This window comes from Pinus tabuliformis, chromosome 9 (assembly GCF_031772625.1).
Source record: "Pinus tabuliformis cultivar Carrire ecotype Pingquan chromosome 9, CPIR1, whole genome shotgun sequence".
Lineage (NCBI taxonomy): Eukaryota > Viridiplantae > Streptophyta > Pinopsida > Pinales > Pinaceae > Pinus > Pinus tabuliformis.
In genome coordinates this window covers 1,738,906,763-1,738,914,914 of record NC_142307.1, presented here as the reverse complement: position 1 = coordinate 1,738,914,914, position 8,152 = coordinate 1,738,906,763, and positions in this window count along the sequence as shown.

The window sequence follows — 8,152 nt, the reverse complement described above, 5'->3', positions numbered from 1 at the left end:
TATTACTTATGAAGACCAACCATAAGTACAAAATTTAAAAACTAAAGTATTTCCTTATTTGTGAAATTTTCAATCACTTTAAGCAAATTAGACGTTATCAATGCTTTTATTTTCTTGCATCCTTTGTCTCTTTATATAAAGTAAGATATTCTTCATATAATTATTATTTCAAAACATAAAACCAATTGATATTGTGTTCTTCCGTTCAAAGGGAATAGTATGTAAAGTAATTGTATACCTCTCAATTTTTCACATTATATGATGTAGAATCTCTACAAATTTGGTCTTGCTTAAGGGAAACATTTGAAATAAATATACTATTTTATTCTGCAAAGTATCAAATGGCATTGTCAACCTGGAAGTTTATATCATTACTTAGAAAGCATGGAAAAGAAACCTTGGGGCCAAATTGTTATTTTTATTCTTACTCAATACAAAGTTTTCTTACTCACAAGTATCATCCATTTTTTTATTTATGAATAATTGAATTTTTTGATGATTAATAATTTTAAAAAATGGAAAACATTGATAAATGGGAAATACAATCATTCATCCATAAGCTGGGAAATGAAAACGGATCTATTAGGAATATAGGAACTTGCTAGTAGTGGACCAAGGCTTGTGGTATTGGGATGTCTCCACTAGGGCTATGGCTTCTTGTGGGCAATGTAGCAACATCAAAAGGAAGCCTCTTAACTAAATGTATCTAAATAAATAAAACCATTTGTTGGTATAAGTGCTCCAAAATTGGATTTTTCTACTAACAATAAGTGAGACAAACCAGAATATGTTTCTTTTACTTCATTATGAATTTAGTGATATTTTATGAAAAAAAGAAAAAATATGTTTACCTAATGGTAACATAGTTTTCTACTCCCGGATGCGGGTGTATAGTACTACATATGGTACGAAGGCAGCTTGGTGGGTTGGCGCGTGGCTCATTCCCACCGCCATCTGGCCTCGCGTGCTGTTGACCTTTATACTCTCTGCAAGCTCCTTCAATGCTGCGTTATTGCAGCTCGTTCCTCCATACCTGCCTTCTCGTCCTTTTGTTATGGCGCTCCTCCATTTCCTCAACGCTCCTCCCCTGCGAATGTATTGCTCCCTCGCTGCCGCGGAGCCCTGCTCTCGGTCCAGACCAGGTAATCGCTGTGCTCAGGATTGTAGTGTTGATTCTCAGCCGGGATTTCATGCTTTCCAAAGTCCTTCCTGCAATTTTAAGTGTCACTCGGCCTCTGTCACTCTCAGCGCTCCTCTGCATGCTGAAGCTCTGCCCCTTTCAGTCTCCCCCGGCCTGCATAGTCCTGCTGCCAGTTTAGCTCCTACTGCTCTTTTCAACATGCCTAAATTGCGCCAACGAATGGGCTGCAAGAGGGGAAGCTCCCGTGGGCGAGTTATCCGCCAGCCCTCCTCCTCTACCATGGATTCCTCGTCTTACTCCTCGGGCTTCGGCTCTGATCGCTATCCCGCTACCAGGAGCGGTCGTGGACGAGGTCGTGGGCAGCATGGATTAGCATCGAGCTCTCACAACTCTCACTCTCACACTGCTCGTTTTCAATTCCCCTGCACTCTCAGTAATCACTCTTTCATTGCTTCTGTCACAATTGAGCTGCGCGAGGGTACTGTGGGTCTGGTGGCCGCAACTCCAGGAGTGACTATGGAGACGAGGGCGGAAGACTCGCCTGGCACTTCTCAGCTTCACAGCAAGCAGAATAAGGTTCCAAGTTGATGATGATGACCCCTTCAATTATGGGTGTCGTATCGTTGAAGAGTCGCCTTCCACCACTCATGAAGCATAAACAGGTCTGCGCTCTTTGGTTTTTGTTTCCCTGTTGCTCAAAGTTACGGGTACAGTTGCATTTTGGATCAGATTACAGTTTTGACCTGGGCAGCGCTTCCCTGCTTATATGCATAAGCCCAGACAATCCGTTTTGGTCCCTGAATTACCTCTGGTCAATCTACAGTTTTGACAATGTTGTATTCTGTGTCCATGCACTAGTCATGGTCCTGGTCCTAGAAGCTCTTCTAGTCAGTCTACAACAAGTCTTTTTGGTCAATTTTCAGCTATGTAATGTGAGTATGCCGCCTCTCTGGGCTAGACTTCTCGAGGCCGCCGCCTCTATGTAAATATTTTTTGTATCAATATAGGAGTAGACATATTAAGAAGAAAAAAAAAAACAAAAAAACAAACAAACAAACAAACAAAACAAACAAAAAAAACATAGTTTTCTACTAAGTTAAATATAATATCAAATGCATTGAGAAATATTAAAGCCTCAACATCTGAAGTACATTGAAAGTTGGATAATTATAATGATTGGTCCACTTCTATAAAGTAGATATTCCTTATATAATGAGAATCCATGTTTATCCTAAAGTAGCATGTTAAACATTAGCTAGTCTAAACAAATAGTCAAAAAATTATCAAAGGGGTAACCAAGTTGCTCATAAAGCTTCTTATTTATTTATCATATATATCACATCTTCTAACATTACAAATCCAAAGTTACATCAAAGCATAAGAAGTTTTCACAGTTTTAATCAATCATTAGTAATCACGAGTACATTTCTGACGTAGTGGAACTCACTTGATTATCAAACTCATCTTGACTAACCTAACATTTGGGGGAACTCATCACATGGAGGTCTTGTATGATTTTCATAATGTATGTCATGATTGTATCAAGCTTATCCTCAATGGTAGCATGGAAGCACCCCTTAGCGCCAAAGATATGGTTTCCTCTTTGTTCTTCTATTGACAACTTCACACTTTAGTTGTGTTGATAGCGATGCAAACAAGTGCATGAGGAAAAGTTGTATCTGTGCTTTTCAATTCAATAGAATTCTCAATATTTGTCAACTAATATTTCTTGAAGTTTACACAATCAAAACACTAGCCTTTATACACCTTCAATTTTTCATTCTCTAATGCATTTTTTGAATTGTGCTTCTCTAAATTTTCCTTACTCTCAGACATTAAGATCAATTAACGAAAATAGTAATTTACATTGAGATCAATTAATGAAAATAGTAATTTATGAGGATTTATTTATAACGATTTTCCTCCCAAGTATAATTAGAATAAGTCATTCATAAATTTCATGATTCTTAGATATACTTTTACTTCATATGTCAATATTTTAGTGTCTGATCATGAGTTCTTATGAGATTTCTTACCTAACTAATCTACAAATTTAATTTTCATTTCCAAGGTTAGTTTGGCATGATTACATGCTTTCACATGTTGTAATTTAAAATGAATCCACAACCAAATATGACTCTGCAACCAAATTAGAAGGTAGCAATATATGGTCCTTAATGCTTGCAAGGGAGCATTATCCAACCAATTTTAATTCCTTAAAAATTATAATTAACTTAAATTATATGAGGGTTAAAATTTTATAATCTTCAATTATTAAGATTGATATAAGAGAAAACTTATTTTAAGCCCCAATTACCTTGGATAAGAAATGTAGGCTTAATCCTCTCAATTAGTCAAGAGAATGAATGGCACGAAATAAATGTGGCTAAATGATTGGATGGCTCTCAAATAACCATGAGAATGAATGACACAAAATAAATGTGGTTAAATGATTGGATGTCTTTGGTTTATTTTTCAACATTGTTTACGAAGGTCGCATTTTTGTGTGGAAAGCCTTTTTTTTTTGCAATATTTTGGTTTTTTTTTTTTAATCTAAACATAAGAGTGTAAGTTAACTTTTTGAGCTGGAAATGGACTCAACACCATCAAAAACCCATGGGGCACCTAAAATCCTGAAACTTAATAGCTATAACCCAAGTTTCCCAAAATTTTTGCCATTACGGAAATTTACACTATTTTCCAAACAAAATTGTGGCATTGTTAGACCACTCTTATTATCCCCGCCACCAGGCAATGGATATTGCATTGAGTTTTTGGTCAAACCATATTAGTTTGCCACACCAAAAATTCAATAAAATATTCTATAGTTTAACATTGGAAATTAAAATTTATTATTTTTAAAAAATAATTCAATTTATTTATGTTTAATTTAATTGGCTATCAAATCAAATTGAACATATTATTGCTCAATGCTTTGGAATTTGTGTGATACATTTAAAACATTTGTACTGTTAAAACATTTATACTAAGTTGTAAAATTGCTCTATTGGTTCAACCTACAAGCTTCAATAATTAATATATTCACATTAGCCCTTACTCTATTGAAGTGTTTAATCCCACTCATAGTCATCAACCAAAAGCATATATAGAGGCCAATATCTCTTGGAGAGCCAAAATTCTTATTGCTCAGTTAAGGACTAATTCTCATCAACTCCATTGTGAAACAGGGCACTGGAAAAGGCCAAAAGAAGTGTGGGAGGAAAGAGTATGCATTTTTTGTTCTTCCAGAAAAGTGGAAACAAAAAAACATTTCATTTTAAAATGTGAGGCCTTCAAAGACAACAAGGAAAGTTATGCAGATATGCTGATAGCTAGCTCTTGGGATAATCTATTTAGCGAGGGGTTTGTCGAGAAGCTGGGAGCATTTATTTTGAAGCTTCACAGAAAAAAGCCAAATACATCAAACAGATGAAGAAGCAATCTGTGCCATAGGTTATCTTTAACCTCATGGATGTTAAAATGATTTCTTTCTTTCTCTAGCTTAAACCAATGAACCCATAACAATTTGGTTTGATTCCCTTGCGTATATCCTCAACACACTTTTCATTTTAATATATGTTTTAATGATACTTGTAGACCTTTTGATAATTTCGATATCTTTCCATATTTCCATTACCCGCACACTTAATAACTTTTATCCATTGTATGTCACACGATACATTCTATAAAAATGTATTTTTTAAATTTTCCATTCCAAATACAATTTGACATAGATAATGCATGGCATAGGTACAAGTGAGTCCTCGTTAGTTATTAAAGTTTAATGTATTTATTTAAAATATTCATATATGGTATGATGTTTATTTAAAATTAGGAAATTAACTTGATTTTAAAACTTTTATAAAATAAAAGAGTTGTTTTTATTTTTAATATAAAATGAATATATCATGTAAGATTTTTTTAAAGGAATATAGATTAATTCTGATTTTATAAAATATTTTAATTTGAAAGTAAATATTCACTAATACAATAATAAAATTTTAAACAAAATCTTTTATTAAAATCACATGAAAAAAAAATTTGACCAACACCTTTCGAACCAACAAATATGATTTATCATCAAAACCAGATAATAAAATAAATTAATTTATTTCCAAAAAAAACCATGAACAATATACATAACACGGTCTACCTAACACATTTACAGAATATAAGGCGACTTGGCCCAATCAACACAAGACTTGCTTTGTCTTTGTTTAGCATATTTAAACTAAATAGCATGATAAATGCTTGACATTTAATTGTTATATCATACTAGCATTTGCACCAGATGTTGCAAAGGAAACGCCGTAAGGCATAAATTGAAAAAAGCAAATAGAACTAAAAAATACTTTGATAAAGAAAAAAATATATTGAACCCTGAAATCAATGCCCTATTAACTGAAACCACTTAGTAGATGTTCCATATGAAATGGGCATATGATCCAAGAGTCCCATCCCCAAACTGCTTCCTCTCTATGTAAAATTGTTTGGGTTATATTGTGATTCCATGGGATTGATGCCGACCTCGCAAGCAATGCCCATCCCTAGTGAGTATAGAGGTATTTTGGGTGGCATGATTGGAGGAACAGTACTGCAGACTCTAATTCTTATGTTTATCACATATAGGACTCACTGGGACAGAGAGTTATTTACCTGTAATTCCAAATCTACTCTTTACTAACATTCTTCCTGGGTTTCGTAATTTAGTATATCGCTGGTTTTACCCATAAATTGCAGGCTTCACAAGCTAAAGATCGGATTAAACTTTGGGGAGGTTCAGTAGATTCAATCAAAGACAGTTTAAGGAAGGTAGATAAAGCAAACCCTTTATGATTTACTATGTGATATCTTGTATTAAACATAGATGTTTATTGTTTAGAAGATTAATCCTCTCATGTTATATAGAGATGTTTATTCACAAGATTAATCTTGTGGCAGGACAGTGAAAGAGATGACAGGGAGCAGTTATCTTCTAAGGTATGAAACGAGGATTGCTACACTGTTACTCTGAAGTGATGCATGTACTCTAATCCATCCACATCACCAGTTATGGCAGGTAATATACATTTTTAAGTGTATTTGAAGAGGACAATGACTTCATGGTGAATTTGCTTATGGTGTCTTCTTCCACAATCAAGAACAAGGAAAGCCATTTTGTCAAGCTGCATTCAATTGTCTAGACAAATTTTTAATTCCCTCATTCGTTGTTTTCGTGGAATCACCCTGTTCTTTTATTGTAGGCTTTGACTTTTACAAATGTTGATTAATGGTATTCTATTTTCCATAACATCATGTGACTATCAGGTGATGTTGAAAAATATACAATCTTCTACCACATTCAAGGGCAGGGAGAGTCATTTTGTCAAGCTGCACTAACTTGTCTAAACAATTGTTTAATTCCCTCATTCATTATCTTCATGGAACCACCCTGTTCTTTTATTGCAGACTGACTTTTACAAATGCTTATTAATGGTTTTCTAATGCTGATTAATGGTTTTCTATTTTCCCTAGCATTACGTGACTATCAAGTGATGTTGAAAAATATACAAATAGAAGGAAAACTTCACCATGTCTATGTGAATTTAAAACACATGACATATTTAAATGTGAAAATTATTTTTGTTTTTTTTAGGGTTTAACCTTTATCAAGCTTCAGGTTTAAATTTCTTGGTGAAGAGTTGAGGATTGAAACTCTCCTATGGAACATCCAGACTTGATCAAACATTAGATACTTTCAATGACAACATCACACAATTGAATAGATTATTCTTCCATCCAACATAAAGCTGAACCTGACATGAAACCAGCCCAACATAGACTCAACCTTCAACTTACAAAAATATAAATAACAAAATTCAAATAGCTAAGAAGAAAAGGACTACTATAGAGTGTATAAATAAAAAGGTATTAAAACTCTATAAATTCTATTCAAATAGCGTCTACATTCTAACTTCAAATAGCAAAGTAGCATAATTAATATGTTCACTTACCTTGGTATCGTTTCTTGCCTCTTGGTTGATTCTTCGGCTTTTACATTGTGTGGGGGCACATTCGTTGATGTTGTTCACCACATCTACTCTCCTTTCTACTTGACTCGAACCTATGTCTGATGACATCTTTCTCTACTGGCGTTTTATCTTCTTGAAACATCTTAGTTATCTTGTTTTTCCCCCGGGGCTTGAATTGCTGGACAAATCTTTTCCAAACAAATCCAAGTTCATATTTCTTCCCAAATTGTTGGACAGATCTTCTCCGGATATAATCAATGTCATGTTTTTTTTGCTAAATTGTATTCTAATATCGTCTTCGAGCCTTCCAATATCATGTTCTTGATTAATGGAAACACCTTTGGCAAATGATTTCATGAATTTGCTTTTCATAAATCTCAGAATTTTATCTCTCTAAATCTTGTGAATAGTCATATGCCTGTCTGAAAGATTAAGCCATGCATATCTACATATTAACCAATTCAGACTTTCAAACTTTAAAACTGTGGATGGCTAATAAGATCCAGTCTGATCACAATGCTTTGAATCTAATCAGATTTCCATACAGACAAGCCACCTCTTCAGTCTTACATAAGTGCCGAACATATCTTCTTTAGACAAATCCGATGTCATGTTTCTTCCTAGATTGCCTTACAGATCTTTTCTAGACAATACAATGTCATGTTTCTTCATATTTCTTACCACACACAAGCCACCTTTATATATTTAAATAGATTTAGTGGGTAGTTATAAGTCAAGGAATAGTTTGTTGAGCTCAGGGTAAATAGTAATCAAACTTCCCTATTTTCCTGAGTAAATTTGGCCTTAAATCTAGTTTGAATTATGACGGAAGTCAGAGTTCTGTTTATTGGAGGTGAACTTTGCCTGTGGAATATATTTTTGGAGTTTTAGTTGATTATCTCTTTTCAAATAAAGAATAAAAAAGAGTGGAACTTTTGACTCGTGGAAAAACAAAACTCACCAAAAATGAGGCGATATGAGTGCTGGATATCAAACATGG